This window comes from Stenella coeruleoalba (assembly GCF_951394435.1).
Source record: "Stenella coeruleoalba genome assembly, chromosome: 16".
Classification (NCBI taxonomy): Eukaryota; Metazoa; Chordata; class Mammalia; order Artiodactyla; family Delphinidae; genus Stenella; species Stenella coeruleoalba.
In genome coordinates, this window is record NC_137162.1 from 41,564,990 (window position 1) to 41,587,699 (window position 22,710).

Below are 22,710 nucleotides of genomic sequence, written 5' to 3' on the forward strand. Positions count from 1 at the left end.
TTGCTGTTCATGTTTTAGAGGGAGAATACATAAAAGGCCTTTCACAATCAAGTATAAATCCAAAGGTTGTCAATACACAAAGCTCTACTCTTTAACTGTTGATCCCTGCTTCCTGTGTCTGGGTTAGTTGTGGTGACACATGGCAAAAGCAGCCAAGGTTGACATCACAGCAGTTTTCCCTCTGGTACATTTTTGACAATGTAAATTCCTTTTTTCCTTTTTTTTTAAGGCTCTGTCCCTGACTGCTACGTGAAAGACTATTAATTTCTTTGATGTATCAAAGTGTGGAGTCTTCTGCCAATACCTTGATGATAAATTCCATATCAACACTGGGTCAGGAAGCAAACTGGAATCTCTCAGTAAACTGGGAGCTGTACATAAGCATCTGCCCTTCAACAGTCTGTTCAGTCAAACTCTGGTGCTTTCCTATCTCTGACAACATCTAGGTAGAGCTATAAAAATAAGACTTGACACCGCTTGTACTCCTTACAAGAAATATATACTATTAACTTGCTAAAATAAACTCTCTTTCAAAGCAGCTTCAAGTATGAAATTGAAAACATGAGGCTTTCCAAAGTTACCACATCTCACCACACCAAATATGAATTTCCTTAATTGACTGCTTGGAAACCTCTCTTCTACTTCACCATAGGGGGAATCATCGAGAAGGTTTTCATCACCACAGAGGATAGTTATCACTCATAAGCACGACCTGATGAATCATCTTTTATTTCTTTTTTCTTTGTAATATGCACTTCAAGGAAAAATTTCAGATAGGCTTTATGATCTACTCCCTCTTTCTAGATCATGTTATATTTTTCTCTTATTATAATTTATATATAATTTCATTAAATATATATAAAAATACTTATGTTTACAGATAATTTTATATTAATATGTCATATTTATAAAATACACTATCCTTATAATATGAAAGTATAATAAAATATATATTTACATAAAATATAAAATTTATTTTATGTAGAATATAAAATATGATATTTGTATTCATACTACATTTTTATTCATAAAACCTATGTAAATATGTTTATATTTTATTTAAACTTACACTGTACATATAGATTAATACTAATGTTATGTCCTATTTATATCTTTTTTTATTCATGAGCTGAGTTCTGTTTCAAGGATAGAAATGGCCAGATTGCAGCTAATTCTAAGTGAGGGCAGCAAAGTAACCTACATTTTCATCCAGCACTGTGAGATCTAAGGCACCTCTCCAGCATGGCTCAGACATACCGGGCTTACCTAATCTTTCCTGGAGCTTACAGTTTGTTGACATGCCACAATGTCTGAGTGTACCTTCACTGCTGTTACTTTAAAATGTATATTTGTTTGTGTACACTCTCTTTGTGTGTGTGTGTATAGGTTTTATAATACACGCACACACACACACACACACACACACACACATATATATAAAACTCCTCCCTCTCTCCTTCCCTGTTTCTCTCTACATCACAATATGTATAATACATTTTCAATATGGTGGAATCAAACAAAGTTGATAAAAATAAATTCAAAAATGAGGAAGAGAAGAAATGCATACAAACTTATCTTGCCAACACTGTAATTGTTTATAGAAGATGTGTTACATTTCAGTTTTAAACATTTTAAATATATACTCAACAATTGTAAATATTCAATGATCCTGGTGAAACTCAAAATACATTTCCTGAAACCACATGATACACATAAGGAAAGTCTAAGTTTAGACATTCTTCTTCTACAAACTTTGATGGACATTTGGAAGATTCAGTCAGGACCTTAACATGTCTGTAGGGGTTTGTCCTTTTTAAATGGTAGTTTTAATCATAAAACTCTAAATGAAGGAAGGAGGGACACAGGTTTCCTTTTTGGGTAACACTCCTCATCAAGGAAACAAATTACTGAGAAATACAGCTAGCCTATTCAATTTAAATTTAAAGATTGTATCCTATTAGAAAAATCCAATATTCAATTTAATCAATAACAGGTATAAAACATATGTCATAATAATCTAGCTATACTAGCTGGTTTAATAAAAGGTGAATAAGTCAAATTTTAAAAAGGGAATAGATTTTGATACCTATGTTCATTACTGCTATCATACTGGACATTCTTTTTAGTGTTTATACATGCATTTACTCAATAAGGATTTATTGTATATTTATTGCATGTCAGACACTCTGCTTCTACTGAAGAAATAAATCAATTTAGTTTTCTCACAATGACTTTGCTATTGAGCCAGCACCATATTTCATATTTTTAATTTAATATATCATTTCAAAGTACTTTAGTAAAATGATTCCAAATTAGGGGAATATTAAATTTTAATTTCAGGTTGTAAGAGATTTGCATTCAATCTGTGTTTTCTGCAGTATCATCTATAAATACTAGTCTTAGACATAAATATATTTCCCTGAAATATATTTCTTAGAAATATAATTTCTAAGAAAAATAACAGGAAAAAGCTTAGTTTAGAAGCTTTCTTAGAAAAATAACAGGAAAAAGCTTAGTTTAGAAGATTTCTTAGAAAAATAACAGGAAAAATTTAGTTTGAGAGGTGTGAGCACCAAGAAATGGAAAAAGCCCAAGCATTATTTTATCTGTAGAATGTTTAACTTAAAAATATAACCAAGTAAGTTTAAAACTGAGTTTTAAAGCTCAGGCAAGTGTATGCATGATTTTAAAAGGAAACTTGCAGGAGAGTTCTGTGTAATAGCATTCTCTTGCATAAAAAACAGATTATGACTAATATTCTTGTTTGATGAATGTTAAATATCCCAAGAAACACAAATAAATTAATGAACAGATTTTTTTTTCTTAGAGTAAATCCATCAACAAAAATAAAAGTATTAAGCCAGTCAAGAGAGATTGCAGTTGAAAGTGTAAAAATGCCAGTGACTTTTTTGATGTATTATTATAAAAGTCCTGACTTGGAATGAGAGAGACTTATGATGCATTCCTGGCTCTGTCACTTCTTTGTCATACGAATGGTAAACTAGTAAAAACTTGTGAGACTCCACTTAAAATTAGGATAATAAAATCCATCTCATTCCGCTATAGTCGACAGATGAAAACTTGAACAACAAAAAAATAATAGGAGTACTAAAGAATATTCATTTTTAAAATTCACTGCCTAACTTTTTACTGAGTGCTGATTCTGGGAAGTGCATTTTATAAGATACGGAGACTACAGTAGTGTGAGAAAAAAATGAAGGGATGAATAATGAAGGAAGGAAGGGAAGGAGGGAGGGAGGGAGAGAGGGCAGGAGGGAGGAAGATTTATGTGGAATTTTTAGTCTAACAGGATGTGTGAGTCACACCCTAAGGTGCCGCACAATAAACCATGCACTTATATAATCCTCCCCCCTCATAGAGTGCAGGTGAAATCAGTGACTTGCTTTTACCAATAGAATATTGCAAAGATAATGTGATGCCATCTCCTTGGTTCAGTTAAGTTATATAAAACTCACTCTTAGCACAGTGGAGAGAGACGTTTTCCATTTAAGCTTTAAGAAGCAACCATTAAAAAAATAAAAAATAAATAAATAAAAGAAGCAACTATTTACGTTGTAAACTGCCTATGGAGAGGAACATATGCCAGGGATCTATGAGTAACCACTTGTTCCTGAAGGCGGCCTCCATACAACAGCCCTCAGTCATACAACCAAAAGGAAATGAATTCTGACAACAATCTAAATGAGCTCTGGGATTCTTTCCTAATCAGTCCTATAGATGAGAATGCAGATTGGCAGGCACCTGATTGCAGCCTTGTAAGACACTGAGCGGAGGACCCAGCTAAGCTGTAGTGGGACTGCTGACCTATGGAAACCGTGAAATAACCAGTGTGGGTTGTCTTAAGCTACCAGGTTTGTGGTAATTTGTATGTAGCAATAGAAAACTAATGCATGGGAGGATCTGATGAAAACATGGTGTATGTAAAACGTTGATAAGTTTAGTGTTCTAAATTTTAGATGATGGTTGCTTATGGAATTGAGGATGGAAATGGACATATTGGACAAAACTAATGGGGAAATCCACATTCAAAAAAGAGGAGAGTGGTCTTGCACAAACTAATGGCTGTAGTTTCAATGAAATGAAATGTATGAGGAACATAATCTTCAATGTTGTGGTACAGCAACTAAACATTTCTGTAAGTGTTGCCTTTGGTCAGGTATTCATGGGCATTGAAGACAATACTTCAATGTAATGCTGTGTTTTATTTAATCGTACAGAAGCTCTCGTAGCAGCAATTTCTCTAGAGACTAGAAAAATAATCATGTTACAATTTTATATCAAAATATAGTGAATTTATATGTGGCTCAAAGAGTTGAAGAGATATAAGATTTAAAATATTTTTTATATTTGGATGTTTACAAATCACAGCATTGAGTTGAGAATATTAAGTTTTGCATATTTAACTATTATGTTGAAAAAAAATGAATACAAATTAAATTACGGCTATGAAAAGACTTTGTCAAGAGGAAATAATATTGTATTTTCAATCAATCCATACACTGTAAATTCTTTAACGGTCATTAAAGCACTGTGGCAGATTATTTTTAATGATGGCCATTTAAGAATGACTAGGTTGGAGAATAAAGTATATACAAATCAAAACATAAACAATAGTATGTAGTATAGAAAAAGAGTAAAGATGGTTCTTCAACAGGAGTATGGGTGGGAATGTCACTGATGACTGAAGTGTCAAATATTATTTCATGAATATAATGGAACTTCCACAGGGCACTGAAGTCTGAATAAGATCTAGATGGGAAAAAGGAAGGGGTCAAAATCACTCAAGTAGGAGAAATAAGGTTCAAAATTAGAGGAAAAAGGATTAAACATAAACATTACCTAGAGATAGAGTCTACATAGGGGAGCTGACAAGTTGAAAGTATGTATCACTAATCAAATCACATGAGACTGGAAGATCTAGGCTGGCAAATTTTTGTGTTTTTTGTTTTTTAATAGTAATAGTGACCTACTGACGTGTTTAAAAAGAAGACGTGTGAAGAGAATAAGTAGATTTACTTGGTAGAAGTATGTAGAATGGATTTGAGGGGAAAAGGTGAATGATAGACTAAGTGCTATTGAATGTTATAATTATTTCAGTTTTATTCTCTGTTTAAATACATCTAGCAGAGTTGCTTAATATTTGCAGGACAGATAAAACAGGAACAACATTAGCTGGTCTTAGAGCATTCCTTATAAAAGATAGCGAGTATTATAATTGTAAAATTCTTTCCTATCTATCAATGGCAACTCAATACAATTATTACATTCTTTATGTTTGAGGGGCAAACACAATTTAAATAATTTTATTTTATTCATACAGGTTATACTTTGAGTAATAAAATAAGCCAATTTTACCCCCATGTCTGAATACACTGATGTTAGCAGAGCGTTCAATAACCTATCTTAATGTCTATTTTTAATGAGTTTTCATAGAAAAATCCCTAAAAGGAAGTGAACATAAGCCATATAATACTATTTTAATATTTTTTTGAAATGGCAAAAGTAATGGAAAATGAAAAATGTTTCAAGAAGAATTTTCAGAAAATAAAAACAAAGAACAAAGCATGTATAAATATAAACTATAGTTTTTCTACTTAATTAGCATTCTTGTCCAATTAAACAATAATCACTTTATAAAGTAACATTTTTCCCCTTAGAATTATTGCTGAAGTTCAAAGTTTCAAGTTTTTAATTGCTACTCATAAAGCATGCAGTGTAACTTTCAAAACTATGAAAACTCTCCTATTTAACATGAATCAGCAAGATATTCCTTTTAGAGAAAATATCATTAAAGAGTACTAACTTTTATGTAAATTAATGGCTAGAAACTTTCTGTGTTCTCACTTTCCAGTTTCAGAGATGGCTGAATAAATCAGAATCAGGAATCTTTTGTGGATGAAAGGAAGTAGAAGTCTTAAGATTAGAAACTTATTAATGTGATGCCCATGGGCAAAGATGAAATCAGATATTAAGGATGATTTTGAAGCTGCAATTTTAACAATGATAAGCGTAGAGTGAAATGAAGAGTCAAAGAAGAAGAAAATTTCATCCCTCTGTCCATACCCACTAATCCATCAGCATGTCAAAAGTATATTTTGCTAATAGCTTGTAAACACTGGGTACATGAAGATTAAAAGATAATTAGATATAGTTGTGGTGGGATGAAGAAGTGTGTTAAGTTGTAGAAAAGGGAGAGAAACTGGAGAGAGAAGGGGTGTGTGTGTGTGTGTGTGTGTGTGTGTGTGTGTTTTAGGCTGCATGCATTATTAAGTGTAAGTAGCCACAATTGTTTACAGAAAGGATCACAAATGAGTAAGACTATAAGGTTAAGGAAGATACTGTGAATAAGTGAAACTGGCAGAGAGAAAATGGGGAGCTAGAGACTTTGCTGAATTTAAACTGATACTAGCTACTTTGCAGGAAGTACAGACCCAGTTTTTGGTGTTATCTTACAATTTTTTCGATAAAGCAGAATGTCTAGATTTTAGTGTGAATTATGCAGTATTAAATTGTTTTAATTAAACTATCTTTAACATATGGTATCAGTCAAAGAAAATACAAGTGTTTGTGCTGTCCAGCCATGGTGCAACAATTTGAACCCTCAGGTTTTAGAGACTGTCATGGACAGCCAATTATGTAATCACAGCTCCCTCTGTGAATACAGGTCTACAGTACTATCATCATGTTCCACAAAATGCCTTTTCATAGTCACATTCTTTGAGAATTATAACAGTTCAGAGTATCTTTCTGCCTGGAAAAAACCTGCCTCAGTAATACATGCAGTAACTATAAAGATGATGTGTCAGGATACCCAGATTCTCCTAGGTGGAAACTGTAGTACTGCTTTTGTCAGAATTTTCTCAAAAGGAATTTTCAGAAATGCGAGGAAGATACTTTAAAAAGTAATACACATATATATTCACAAGTTTTCTTTTTTGAATTCATATCTAACTTACCAAAGTAAGTGTGCCTTTAAAGTACAGTCACCATCATTGCAAATTTTATTCTTTCTTCAGTTGTTGATTTATGCTCTACATTTGGTAATCATGTGAGCAATTTTCAAAGTCATACAAAATTCCAGATGAAACGCCTATTGATGATATTTATCTATGCTTTTTATATTCTTTTGAAGGTTCAAGAAAGGTTCTAGACAATCATTTAAACCTGCTCTTGGTAACTGCTGCTTATCTTTTTGTGAGCATAACTAATACTGGCATTTCAACTTCCAATGAGAGATCATATTTGATTCTATGTTTACACGTATTGCTCCTCCACTCAGAAAAAGAGAAAAAAATGAAGTAAATGATTGTGATCATGAGACTTGTTCCCTGCAGGTATTTTCTATTTTTCTATAAATTAGATCAAAAGGAAGCCTTCCTAAATGAGTTTCAGACTGTTATCAAAACCACCTTGAAAGTAAGCTACAAGGATATATTGTACAAAAGGAGAATAGTCAATATTTTATGAAAACCATAAATGTATAATATTTAAAAATTGTGAATCACTGTATTGTACACCTGTAACAAATAATATTGTACATCAACTATAATTCAGTAAAAAAAAACAAACAAAAAAAACCTTGAAGGTTATCTTGTATGTGACCATGGAGATGGAAGGAGAAGGTATATATAGTATTATACTTGGGGAGAATATAACTTTTTGAAAATAATAATATCTAAATATGGAGAAAATAATACAGATATAAAATTTAAAAGAACAATAAAGCACTAATGATATAGATGGAATTCCAGAAGTATTTGCATACCATTTTTATCAGAAATGTGAAATTCAAAACATAGAGTAGATAACAAATTATATGATATAGTGAAATTTGTTAGTAAGAAATTTTCCCTGGAGATTACTGTATTGAAAAGAAAAAAAGAAAAACTTGTATCTCATGATAGTTACAAAAAGCACTAGTAAAACATACTGTGTTCAATGAAATGGTGTTAATTAAAGTGGGAAATACTGTGTACAGAGATTAGCCTCTAAAATTCACTTTTCTTGAAAACACATGAGAAGTAGACTAATTTTACTACTTTGAGTTAGAACTAAAATTATAGCATGTATTATCTGTATCATGTACCAGCCAATTAAACATATACAGACCGAAAGCTATTCTAACTGACATATTAAACAACTTTAAGTTGTGCTGATGTCTATAATTTTCTTGTAATCTCATTCTGAATGGCACTTTTTAAGAAACAGTAATTACAGAGGGGGTGAGAGTCTGGCAATAATGATTTATTTATAGAACAAACAGAAAACTAATAAAAGAATGAAAATAGTCTGATAAGGAAAGTTTTATTTAAACTTCTGCACAGAAGTAAAATACTACTGCAAATTGAAATAAATCCCTGTTGGTTATTCTAAAAAATATTATTGTTACTTCAGTTCCTCAAAAACAAATTAAACTGACAATCATTTTCCAGTAACTTGTAAACTTCTGAATTTTGGATATAATTTTAATTCTTGGGGTTACCACATATTGATCAATTAAGAACATTTTCTAAAATATCTGTGTTATGTATGCATTTGTGTACATGATATATTAATATATGTATGTCAAACTACCAAGTAAAGTATATCTAATCAAAACATATGTTATTGAACTTTGAGTCAATATATTCCCTTCTCTAGAGATTTTGCTCATTTATGAAAAAATCAAGTTAGGTTTCCTCTTGCAGAATAATAGTGATGAGTTATCTAATTCTCCTGTATACTGTGGCAAATGTAGTGGTAGGATATGAATGAAAATAAAGAGATACCCTTAATAAAATAGAAATAAAAGATCAATAATTCAGCAGTGTGTCTGTAGAGATACTCTTCAGGCTACTCTTCAGGCTCAGTGCTTCAGGTTATTTTTCTTCCTTTTTTCAGTGAAATTCTACAACTTATGAAAACAAACCTAAGTGTACACATGCCATCTCACACCGAGATATGTTTCTTCTTACATCAAGTATTAGAAATACAATGGTCAGATACTTGTTTTTTCTTAACTTCTTTTCACCTTGTTTGAACAGTATTATTTAAAAAGGCCTTTATGGAGCTTGTGTTTTTGTGAGAAAAGACAAAATATACAAATCTACTGTAGGCAGGGTTAGGTCTTGAAGACAGATGGAAGGGGAAAGAAAGAAGGTTGGAGTAGGGAGAGAGTTCCTAGTTATTTAGATTATTCAGGGAAAGCTCTTTGATAAAATGACATTTGATCTGAGACCTGAATAAAGCAAGGGATGTTCTAGAAAATCCCATAATTGGGAAGCAGGAATACCAGTTTCAAAGGCTCTGAGCTGGGAGCATGCCAGGCATAGTTAAGAAACAGCAAATAGTCCAGTTTAACCAGAGCACAATAGTGGGAATTAGTAGTAGATGAGATAAGCCACCTCAGGAGACTAGGAGAGAGGAGTGTCACTTACTGGAATGTGTTATGCTGGAGGAGAAGCAGATTTGAAGTCGAAATCAAGAGTTTGGCTTGGAAAATGAAAGTTTGAAATATCAATTATATCACCTAATAAACATGTCCCACAGACTGATATCAATTAGTTTGGAAGTCAGGGGAGATATAAAGTTGGCAGTCATGGAATAATCACAGAACTGATACAGACTATCTATGGAGTGAGTATAAAGGGAGAAGTAGGACTTGCAAATATTTTGTGGTCAGAAGAATAAAGGGGAGCTAGCTAAAACCACTGAGAAGGAGTGAGGAGTCCTTGAAGCCAAGTGAAAAAGGGTGTCCAAAGAGAGGATGTGAAAGTGTCCAGTGCTACAGATAGGACAAGAGGATTAAGGACTGAGAACTGACCACTGGGTACTTGGCAAATCAGAGGTCACTGGTGTCCTGAACAGAGTGGTTTCAGTAGAGCAGTGGGAACAGAAGGCTTCCTAGAGAGTTTCAAGAAATAGAATTTAGATAATTCTTTGGTGTTTTTGCTGTACATGTGAGTAGCAAAATGTGGAGGCAGGAAAAGAGTGGTGATGGTTAGTCAAGGAACTGGATGCAGGGGTGCACATTTGTATATTTAAAGACAGGGCTATTGCTTGTGAGAATAATCCGTGCGAGAGGGTAGTGCAGACAGAACAGGGAAGTGAGAGTAGGTATAATTTCTAGAGATAAGACCTTTTGTTTGTAAAAGGGAATAAGTTCCAGTAGACATGCATACTTCATTCATTATTTCTAGAGAAAAGGCTCATTATATGTGAAATTTGGGGGATGAGAAAAGTATGTTGGAAGTATGAGGAAAGAAAAGAATGCATAAAATATTCTTTTGGAAAATAATAGCATGAATTAATTGACAAAATAAAATGTAATTACTGCACAGAAATGACAGACCATTTGAAGGTTGTTTTTTTTCTTTTTTTTTCCTAGCCACCTTCAGGTATTGGGATACAGGATTAGAGTAGGGAAAATACTGCTAATTTCTTTTGCTTATTTTTATATTTAATTTACTTAAAAAATAAATTTTTTAAGTGTTCATTATTTATAAAGTTTATAAATCTCTGGTCTACAAAAAAAAAAGGACTGTTGATGACAAAATGAAAATGCTTTTCCAGAATTTTGAATAAACTATTTTTTTGTATTTCAAAATGAAATAAACTATAATACTTAATATATTTAGTGGCACCCAACCTTGCAGATGGAAGCCATTTTATTTTATACTTTTTCTATAGTTTGAGTTTTTAACATGTTAATGTATAATATGCATAAAAGGCTAAATCAGTGAGTAATTATGTACTTTATAAGTTCAAGATAGTGATAATAGAGTCATTTGCCAACAATGTCCATGGTAGTAATCAGGGTTGTAAGCCTCTGGATAGTGAATTCTGGTATCTAAGACTGGCAAAGTTAATCTTCTTCAGACATATTACCAAAAAAAAAAAAACAAACAAAAAAAACTACTAACTATATTATTATTTTTTCATGTTAGAATAAACATAAACAAAACACAAAATATGATACCCCATTTTCAAATGTAAATTTGTATAGAGAAAAATGTACATTGACTGAATTTCTATTTTTGATAATAATGCTAAATCTAAGGACATTCTAAGATTTATATCCAGTTTTGTTACAATAGCTACAATTTGGAGATGGAGACTTTCCCTGGAAGTTAGATGACCTAATTTAATGCCAACAATATACATACCACCACCACCACAACAACAAAACAGTCTGACTTTGACTATGTTGTTTTAAAGGCCTGTTATGAAAATAAGTTTGATTGTATTTTCTGAGTTACAAAAAATTCAATTTGGTAGAAAATATCAAAATTTACTAATATACATTTCTCCTCCTTCTTGGGAAAGTGGGATACTCTGCTTCCTACGCTTGTCAGGTCCATGTAAGACATTTGGGACCATGAGAGGAAGTGATACATGTCATTTCTGGACAGAGGAGGTAAAAAGTCCCAGTTGAACTTTCTAGTATTTCTCTTCCCATAGATGGTAATCATGGAAGAAACTTTATATTAAGCATTAAGATCAAATTAGGCCTGGTCTCTTGAATCACTAGACGAAGTATGGCTATCATAGATACAGGATACAGAGAATGCTTTGCATGTGTTAGAAATAAAGTTTTATTGTTTTAAGTCATTGTGATTGATTTGGGGATTATTTGTTAATAATCCCCTCAGTTCAGGCATGTGTACGGGTGAACATGCACACACATATATACATGATATATAGTATATATACAATGCATATACACAGTGCATATATATATATATATATATGCATACACTGTATCTATCTAGATACACTAATATACCATTAATGAGAAAGATACGTAATAAACCCGGAAGATATGACTTTTGATGAATCAGATTGCCACAGATAAAATTGGGTAATTTATGTTGGAGAAAGTGTAGAGAAACAGGCACTCTCTCAAACATTTCTAATGTGAATGTAAATGCTACAACTTCTATTGAAAATAATTTGGAAATATCTATCAAATATTAAAATACACATGTTAGATAGTAATTCTATATTAAAAACTATCCTACAGATATACTCACATAAGTTTCCACATAACTTTGTGGTATGAGGATATTCACTGAGGTATCATTTATAATATGGAGAGATTGGAAACAATTAAAATGTACACAGATAAGGATTAGATACATAGATAAATAGATGAAATTCTATAACATGGATGGAATATATTATATGTATCTATTTATTTTTTAAAAGAATCATATTTATACTCTGAAATAGAAAAACTTTCAAAGACATATGGTTAGGGAAGTAAAGAAATCACTTAGCTTAGTAAAACCTGGATGTTTATATTGAATTGAACAAGTTTTACCTCTTCTTGGTAGATAATCTAATAACAGTTATATGCCCCACTTGTTAAAATATATATAAATATGTCTTTTCATGATTATTCTATATAGACTCATATATCAGATATTCTACTTGAAATCACAAAAAATTGTTTGTATTTTTTTCTTAATGACGTAAGTTGAAATTATTACAAAGCCAGGCACTGATCAGTTAAAACAAAAATTCTTTCACACTCCACCAGCAGGTGTTATGTATATTCTCTGAACAGGTGCCATTTAATATCTCAACATGATAATAGAAGAAGTTAATTTTATTTCTTCCTTTAATCTGTACATCATAGAATATATAATAAGAAAAATCAGGTTTTGAACATGTCAAACTTATTAGAATGAAGTTGTAATAAAGGTGCTCCAAGTTTCATTTTCTATACTTAAGAAATATTCAGGAGGTAGGGAAATCATTTAGGTCAATACCACCTGAATATTTAAATTAAATCTTCAAAATTTGCATTTTCTTTATAGAAAATCTAACAGCAACCATAATTTACACCTTATCCGCAAATCAAATATTTTTCACAGTGCACTCCCTCAGAGAATAAATGTATGAGAATAGTATGTCAATATACACTTAAACAGAGAAATAGAAAAAATACATCTTATCTCTATAAGAAGTAGCAGCATAAATAATTCAGCAATTCCCTTATCATGTTCTTATGCTTAAAATTATATAGCACTTTTTAACTGAAAAATGTTAAATTGTTCAACATGAAAGAACAGAGTGGATAGGAAAAGCTAATTAAAATTTCTGTTATTTACAATGTGATTGCATTGGTCACAGTGCTGGGATATAAATTCAAGTCTCACTATTTGGTTCTCTTTTCTCCCTATGTCCCTGCATCCATCTTTCCATCTTTTCCCTCTATTCAATCTATTTAGGAAATTCTGTGGTTTCTACCTTGGAAGTACATCTTGGCCTCATCTACTTTACTCCATTTCCAAAGAAGCCACCATGAATGTATGTATATGTGTGTATATATATATACACACATACACATAAATATGCATGTACATATTTGTGTGTGCGTATGTGTACATACATATATTTCATATACATAAGCTATACTGTCCCTCCTTTTTAAATTCTTGTATGGAAATCCAAATCTGAGAGGTGGTGTCCAATTTTAATAATGGCCCAGGGTTGATATAGTTTAGAAAATCAAAATTATCTACTATTAATAGGCTATAATAGGCTCCTGTGCTGACTATGTTGAAATGTATATAAATATCAAATCACAATGATGTGCACATGAAACTAATATGATATTGTATGTAAATTATACTTCAACAAGCATACTTTAGCAGGTTTTGGGGGGTATTACTGAAAATTTTAATGTAATGAGTTTTGCTTTAGATTGTTATTTTTCAAGGAAAAAATAATAGGGAATGGTTCACTGAGTTACTTTAAACCATTTTGTTTTTAGCAAATAGAAGTCTTCATAGTATTAAAAACTACTAATTTTGAATTTATTTCTGAGGTTTCAATTAAACCTAAAAAAGAAAATTGTCAGCTCAAGGAAGACATGGTTTTAAAAATGAGGATAAATGTGGAAAGAGTAAAATAATGGAAAGGATAGAATTTGAAATTATAAAACTTATGTTTAAACCTCGCAACTGCATTTATTTGTTAGGTAGGTTTGGGTAAATTACCTAGCCCTCTAAGCCTCAATTTTATTCCTTTAGAGTTGGGCTAATCATGCTAAAGCAAGAGAATTGTGACAATATTAAAACAGTTACTAACAAGTAGCTGCTCAATTTGACTCTGGCTAAACACTGAATAAATATTTAATAAAATTTCATCATTTTCACACAGGTAGAATTACAGCATAAACTTTACATCTCAGAATCCAAAGTTTAACAGACTCAGATGTTAAAGATAAATACTACATTGTATGAAGTGTATACACTTGTGATAAACACATAGAGATCCCATTGTGTCAGAATGTGCTTAGATAAGCATGCTTACATTGTTTTCTCCTTCCATCTTAGTTTTGAAAAGCTAGGCATGTGAAATTAGAGTTGCTATTTAGTGATAATGCAGAGATAAACTAACCCTTGTTAAAATTAAAATTCTCAAGAACTGCAAAGAAGTTAAACTCCAAAAGCAGCATCTCTAAATCAACTATGAAAGGCAATTACTTTTTCAATAAGAAAAATTCATGAGAAAAATTTGACATAGCAGTAGCAAGTTGTCTTTCCAGAGAAAAAAGAACCAAGGCTTGCATTTATTCTTGGCCATTGTGAATGAGAAAATATGGACCAGTTCAGTCAATATTTATACAAAGAACATTTATAAAGTCACAGTAAAGTTAATGAATTTTTTTTTAAATTAGATGATTTGATAAAGGTATCTTAGGCTGCTTAAAAATTCCAGTGCTCAAAGAGCAATTTAATATTTTTATATCTACTCTATTGTGTTCCTGTTTTCTCAAATAACATTTTCAAAATATATTTTTTCTCTTCTAACCACATTTATTCTTTTTAATTACAATTGTGTAGTCAAAGTTACCAAAACCTTACTAGAAGAATTCCTGCTAAGATTAGTATTTATATTTCTTTATCTACATATATGATCGATAGATATAAATAGGTATAAAATAAGTCATATTTAAGTATGAGCAAAGTGAAGATAATATAAGCAATTCTGCAAATACATATGGGAAATGCTGTATTATTCATTAAAAACATTCAAATACAAAGCACTCTCCTTTGGAAATGGTAATTCTAAAATTCTCAGAAGCAAAGAGCTTATGTATTATGTAAAGTGTTCATAGAAATTGTTGGTCTCTAAACCAATAATTTATCATCAATTCATGAGTGTTCATATACAATAGGAGAAAAGTTCTAGTTCAAACCTACATTTTGCTTCTAACCTCTTTCCTTATTAACTTATCAGACATGGAAAATACTTTACATAAGTTAGCAAATAGGTAATGAAGAAAGCAGTGAGGAGATAAATATACCATATTTGTGATATCTCTGACATTTTCATCATCATTCATCCATTTATTAAATAATGATGTCTATCCCCAAAGCAAATATCATATACTAGTTGCATGACTATGTTAGGTACAGAGCAGATAGCAGTAAAGATATATGCTTTCCTTTTACTTCTACAGAGACAAGCAAACAGGGAAATAATAATGTATAGTTGACCCTTGAACGACATGGGTTTGAATTGCATGGATTCACTTATACGTGGATTTTTTTCAATACATATAGTAACTATATTTTCATTTTACATATCTTTAACAAATGTGGAGAAAATTTGTGTGTGATTAGAGACCAGAGTACGTGGAATGAAAAGAACTAGGGTTTGAGTCTTGATTCTATCCAAACTGTTTCAGCTTCCTGCCATTGGGTGAGTTATTTATCAATTCCGTTTTTTTGTTAGTTATTATTTTTTGAGGCAGAGATAGCAATATGTAGATTTTTGACTACATTCAGGTAAGCACCCTAAACCCCACGTTCTTTGTTTAGGATCAACTGTGATGGAGTATGTGTGATAATAGATAATACAAAGAGGTACGATGTCCCTTGGGTCCAGGAAAAAATGTAAACAATTCCTCTGGATGGGGGTAGGGCAGTAGGTAGAGATATCGCAGAATAGGTGGTATTGGAGCATATTTTTGAAGGATGACTGAAAGGTCATCAGATAAAGAAGAACATTCCTGGCACAGGTTGTAGGCCATGCAAAAACATGGAAATGTAAAGAACAGAGGATGATCAAAAAATAGTACGTTTCAATGAACTTTAGGATATTTGGCTGTGAGCAGGTTGAGGCCAGATCATAATACATGGAAAGGGGAATACGGTTACTGAGAACGTTCTTAAAACACAAAATTCATTTTTTAAACTATGTTCCAAGCCAGCTGCCATGTCATGAGGCAGGCTTGTGGAAAGGCCCACAGAGCAATGGACTAAGGCGTGCCGTAAGCTAGTAAAGGAGCCTGGAAGGCCAGCCAACAGTCACCTGAGTGAGCTTGGAAGCAGATCTTACTCCAGTAACACAACTGAAAGATTGACTGCAGCCTTGTCAGAAACCTTGAGCCAGAGCCAGCCAGTTAGGCCCCTTCTAGAATTCCTATCATGGCATATTTGAGGGAATACGTGTTTGCTTTTTAGGCTGCTATGTTTGAGGCAATTTGCAATAGATCATTAATACAGGGGTTTAAGTGAAACACATGGTTAAAAGCAGTCATGAAACAGCTTTGTTCACTCATGGTACCAAAATTTGTATGTGTGTGTGTGTGTGCATGCATGGCTGGAGCTGTGGGGGAATAGTTTGGGGAGATGGTGCTGGGGTCTAATATCAAAGTGTTCGCTTCTAAGCCAGAGTATCAGAATTTCGCATTTTAAGCTATGAGAAGTCTCTAAACCATTAATAATAATAATAATAATAATAATAATGATAATGATAATAATGATAGATCAGCTAAAGTTCTTCAGGTCTGTTAACATCATTCACTAACTTTTAAAACCATCTATTACGTTTGAAGCTCTGCTCATTACCTCAGTTTCCCTAGAAAAGCAAGTACTACAATAGGTATACAAGATATTACCTTTCATAGAATATTATAATAAGTTTAAGGGACAAAGGTCAGTGAGAAAATGCCAGGATTTTCCCTAAAGATTATGCCCTGAGAGAGTTCTTCTAAGCAGGTGGGGTGGGATCTATGCTTATGGTTTGCATACAGTCCCAAGAGAGCTGATATATGGAATGGTGAAAATGAAAGAACAAAATAATTCATGACTGTGTACAGCAGATTCATAAAAGTGCATAATAGAGGGACATCTGTTTAATCAATTTTTTTAACATCTTTATTGGAGTATAATTGCTTAACAATGGTGTGTTAGTTTCTGCTTTATAACAAAGTAAATCAGCTATACATATACATATACCCCCATATCTCCTCCCTCTTGCATTTCCCTATCCTTCTCAAACTCTTCTAATCAATTTTTATTAACAACATATTCTTAATAGAAATTTCAGATATAAGAACCCACAAAGAAATTGCATCTTTGTTGAAACAGCAGTCACTTCAGTGTCTAGATCTGTAGATATGTCTCTGAAAACATTAAATTCCCTGTTTTACTTTATTTGTAATTAGGAGAAGCCTACAAAAAATTATGTTCACTAAAAATAGTTAACGAGTGGTGATCTACTATATATTTCATTGCTGTGGGAAGTTTTAGATGGGGTTGGTATAGTCCATAGCCACCAGAAGCTTTCACCATGAAATTCTCCTGATGTAACTTTCCAGCTATAAAACCCCTTAGCTGGGAACCCATTGTGTTCCTACAGCTCTGCTTCAATACCACGGCCTCAGTTTGAACTATTATGAACCTCATGACTGGCAAATTTAGAATTAAGAATGATCTTTTGAAACAACCTATTAATTGTGAAAGCTCTCTGCTGCAGAAGCTGGGAAAGTATGCTTTCAGGCATGGAAGTGAGAGCACTGAAACAACAACTAATGACAACACTAAGCTTTTCAACCACACTTTCATCTGAATTTTTGTATTGTACAAACACTGTAGATATCATCATTCTTCAAGGAAATTGGATTTCTGAATAAGAACTGTCTTTATATCTTGCCTGTGATTCTTACAGGTGACTTACAGAAACAGTCTGACAGCTTTGGAGAGAACGTCCTATGCCTTCTGTAGGCTTTCTACTTATGGAGTTTAAGTCACTCAGAAAGTTAGCCTTACTGACTTTATAATCTCTTTTTTGGGGTGTGGGGGAAGGGAACAGAGACACCACCAAATTTTAGAGATAGAAATCACAGTTGCTTTCACATAATTAGGGCAAAATAGTAATTCTTCAGCCATTTTACAGGAAAAAGAGAAAGGATATATTTTAAAATTCCTATGAAATTCAAGGTAATATTTAATTATAACTATATTTCAGAGCTGATAATTTAAAATATCTCCAATGATTTTTACTTGTTCCCAAATTAAGTGCTTCTGTGAGAAAAATAACAATATTAATTATAAAACATGGTTCATAGTATCTTTTAGCTTTATTATTTTCATTTGCATACATTGAACTGAACTTACAGGCTACTTTCTTCATTTAGATCAAGCTCACAGGATATGTCACTTATAAAGAGATACATTTCCAATTCTTACTTGTGCATCCTCTTATAAAGCTAAATATATTCACTGTATATTCAGTATTCATATATATATATATATATATATATATATGAAGAACACCTCAAAAGCAAGATCATATCTACTCTGTGATATCTTCTTTGTGCCCAATATAGTCATATTATATATGTATTATACATGGTAAAAAGCAATCATATATTCAATCAGTCTATAGAACCTGTCATTGCTTTTTAACTCGTAAACTTGTATACATTTATTTCCAGCAGGATTTTAATTCAGATATTTAAATTATCTCTTACTGCTTAAACTCTCAAAATCAGTATAATTTCTCATGCATTTAAGTTTTGATTTCTTCTTGAGTCAGATGCTTTGTAGGTGAAATCTAACTGGGTTAAAAATTTTTTCTCTGATTTACCCTTTCCTGAACCAGCTCATGCATAGAAAATAGCCCACAAATTTAAAAATGTTTAAAGCTTGTGATTTCAGTTATGTAAGATCTAGAAATATAAGTTCCATGGTTTTCTAAACTAATTCATATGCCTAAATTACTCTTAAACCTAAAACAGAATAATTCCAAACATCTCTGATAAAGAACTCAGAATAATAAGCTTGTCATTCAGGTGAGAACTCCAATCTCAGGTACAGCACCAACAACATGAAAACAGTTATGGTAAAGATTAAATGAGATAATGATGCCACATGCTGAACATAAGTACAGGCACAAAATAAGTATTTGAATAAATGATAGTCATTCTCATCATGACATTTCTCCTTATCTCTCTTTTTGCACTGGAAAGAATGATAATACTCTTGACAATTGAGATTCTTTTTATGTTTCTTTCCTTATAGTTAGTTACACCTTCCTTTATATAAGTAAATGAGCTCTTGATATGAAGTGTGCCACTGAAGTTCTAAAAGATTATCACTATGTAATAGAATAACTAACATATATGTTAAGAAGCAATGATCACATCTTAAATTGGTGGCATTTTCTGAGATCTGGATTTCTTAATCTTTTGAGTAGAAACAAATAAATACTTTTCCTGACACTATTGTATTAAGAGTAGTGGAAACTTCAGGGCTGTGTTGGGCTACTGACTCTCTAATTCGATTTCTGAGGGAAAAATAGGCTTCAAAAGTGCATTGCTTTTCCAGTAACTTAACTCTCAGTGAAATATATGATTTTATATCACTCACCTTTCCCTAAAGAAGTATTTTCAAATGGATAGGGAAATATTGTGTAAATATTAAATCTAGAATTGACCGGATTAGAGAGTCTTGGATGAAAGAGGGACCATGTTCAAAAGAATAGGAGTCAATGATAAAATAATTACCAGAGGGGCAAGTTTCACACTTCAGTGATCATCAGTCAGCTTACACTATTTATGGAGTGAAATGTCTATGTTTATCAGAGATTGATGAGAGAGGCAAGAAAAAAATAGAAGAATTCTTTTCCCCCAAGAAACGTGTTTAAGAGCATGAATTTAGATATAACTAGGGCTGAGCTTCAGTCCAGGATTTTCCATTGTGAATAGTATAAGCTCTCCTATTCTCAGCTGTCTCACCTATAAAATCATGGATAATTGTAACCGTTAAAGGATTAAAATGAAATGATACACAAAAGTCTTTTAGCACATAAGATCTCAATAAGAGTTAACTTTTGTGTTAATATCATTATTGTGATAGGCTTTAAGAATACAACTAGGGCTTTCCTGGTGGCGCAGTGGTTGAGAGTCCGCCTGCCGATGCAGGGGACACGGGTTCGTGCTCCGGTCCGAGAGGATCCCACATACCGCGGAGCGGCTGGGCCCGTGAGCCATGGCCGCTGAGCCTGTGCGTCCGGAGCCTGGGCTCCGCAGCGGGAGAGGCCACAACAGTGAGAGGCCCGCATACCGCAAAAAAAGAAAAATAAAAAATAAAGACTACAACTAAAAAATTACCTGAATGGAAATAAACACAGTGTGGTCAATTTTGGAAGGAATTTGTTTCGAACAAGGTATAGAAACAGTCAAATGTCAAGATGCACTATAAGGGTGTCAAATAATAACTTCAAATTATAAAATTTAATATGACAGTGTCAAGAGTGAATGGGACAAGATAATACTCAACATTTTACTCAAGTTCTAAGAAAATTTCTTTTGTTTACAAAATCTGTGGAATCAACAAGCCAACACTTTAAATGACTCCTCAAAATCAATTAATAAACCTACTATGTTATATGAGCTAAGCATTATAAGAGGACATGGTTTCTGTCCCAAAGTGAGGAAAATGGACTGAGGAGAAATGTGTCCAAATCTAACTAACTAAAAATAAATGAATAGAATAGTTCAAAATAAGAAAACAATTATCATTAAGAACAACCTGTATAGTTGTCAAATAGGTTATATTAACAATAAATGCTATGTATTATTTTTAAGATAAAGTAAGTTACAAGAACATATACTCTTTATTAGTTAGCTATAAAACATTACACATTTGTATTAAAACTTATTTTAAATCTGGTATGGGTGTTAGAAAAAAGTAAGAAGAAAAATAACATCAGCAGCTGAAAGCTAAAACCTTCCCATTATTCATTTCTGATCTAACAGATTATTTCTGGTAAATAACTCTTAAGGTATTTTAACTTCTACACTAAATTTCTACTTTAAATTCTACTTCAGCATGGTCACTCCTTATATTTTTATTTTGCTTTGATTTTTCCTTCTATAACTATCCCTCACTTGCAATTTTCAATCCCTCTAGAAATGTTTATGCTTAATTTTGCTCATTCCATTTATAAGCTATCAAGATATATCATGAAAGGAAGGAAGGAAGGAAGGAAAGAAGGGAGGGAGGGAGGTGGATATTTTATATATAAATCTTTTTCAATTTATTCGTCTTTTGTTTTTATTCTGTAAGACACTGAGATATAATTTAGTCACTTGCTAAATTCTCTATTGAGTGGCATTCTGCACCTCTCTTTACAATTGGCAGGGAGACTCCTAAATCAATACTTATCTGGAGAGAATGCCTTAATATATGAGATGGGTGGTGCTTATAAGTGATGAGGCAATCAAGAGGAAAAATGGGTCCATGTTTATCTGGAACAATCATCGTTTAATTCAACCTAGTCACAGCCGTCTAAAGAAAGGGTAAGTCATCCAAATAGAAAATTGTGAGAAAACAGAGTTGTCATTCATTTGGCTAGAAATCACTCCCAGACAGCTTGATTTCATGGGCTAGAAGAAAATTGAACAAATCTGGAAACTAGTAAGGAATAGAATATTTGAAGGGTTGGGATAAAGCAATATGTACATGAGTCTCTTGAAACAGTTACAAGATCACTCAGATACAGTAACATGGGGCCACACAAGGAAAATTAGAACAGACTACTTGGCACATTTGGACAGAATGTTTCCTTTGGTTTTATCATGGTGTCAAATCTCAATAGGTAAGTGCTACATAGTTTCTGTGTTTAGAAGGATTTAAAGGGTGTGTGTTGCTGAGCGGAAACAAAAGTTATGAATTATTTGCTATATCTGCCAGAGGAAAGAGAGGGAAATGGGGTATTTGTCATCCAAGTCATTTTTGTCATCCAAAGATCCTCAGCTGTGATGCCTGCCAGAACCTGGTTTAAATCTCCTCTAAGTCAAAGCTGTATAACTTTGATCAATTACCTAACCTCTCTAATTCTTTACTCTCAATTTTATCATTTGAAAAATGAAGATAATAGCTCCTCTGAGTAGATAGATACGGTGAATTCAGAAATCACAAACAAATAAATATGCTAACATGGTGCCTGGCACATGATTGCCAACATTTACAGAGTACCTTTTATTATTATTCCTTGCACAACAATTGAGCCATCTTATCTTTTGCATACAGAGAGCAGTCATTCTTTAACTGTTGCTACTGTCATTTATGTACAGGTTTCTTACTGAAGCCACCTTTGATAACTGTGGTGATTTTTCCATGGTCTCAAGAAAGGACTCCTTGGCTAAAGAAATAAACAGAAAAATTCCTCTCCCTCTTTCATATTTAAAAGGGAAAGTCAATATTAATCAAGTGAGTATGTTTATGGAAGGAAGCTCTTCCTCCTCAGAAAGGAAAAAAAAAGAGCCTAAGCTTGTTCAAGATTTCTTTCTCTTTAGAGGACAAAGATCTGATGTCTGAAGTGGTAACTGCATGTTGACAAATGATTTAAAAAATAAGCTTCAGACAATATATTTCATTTATATGATATTTCAAAATCTTT

The 22,710-nt window shown here is 32.5% G+C and overlaps 1 protein-coding gene across 1 annotated transcript in view; it reads right to left on the minus strand.

Moving 5' to 3' along the window:
- PCDH15 (protocadherin related 15) overlaps positions 1 to 22,710 on the minus strand; it is a 1,372,333-nt gene that overhangs the window by 734,072 nt on the left and 615,551 nt on the right. The gene's annotated exons all lie outside the window — the stretch shown is intronic.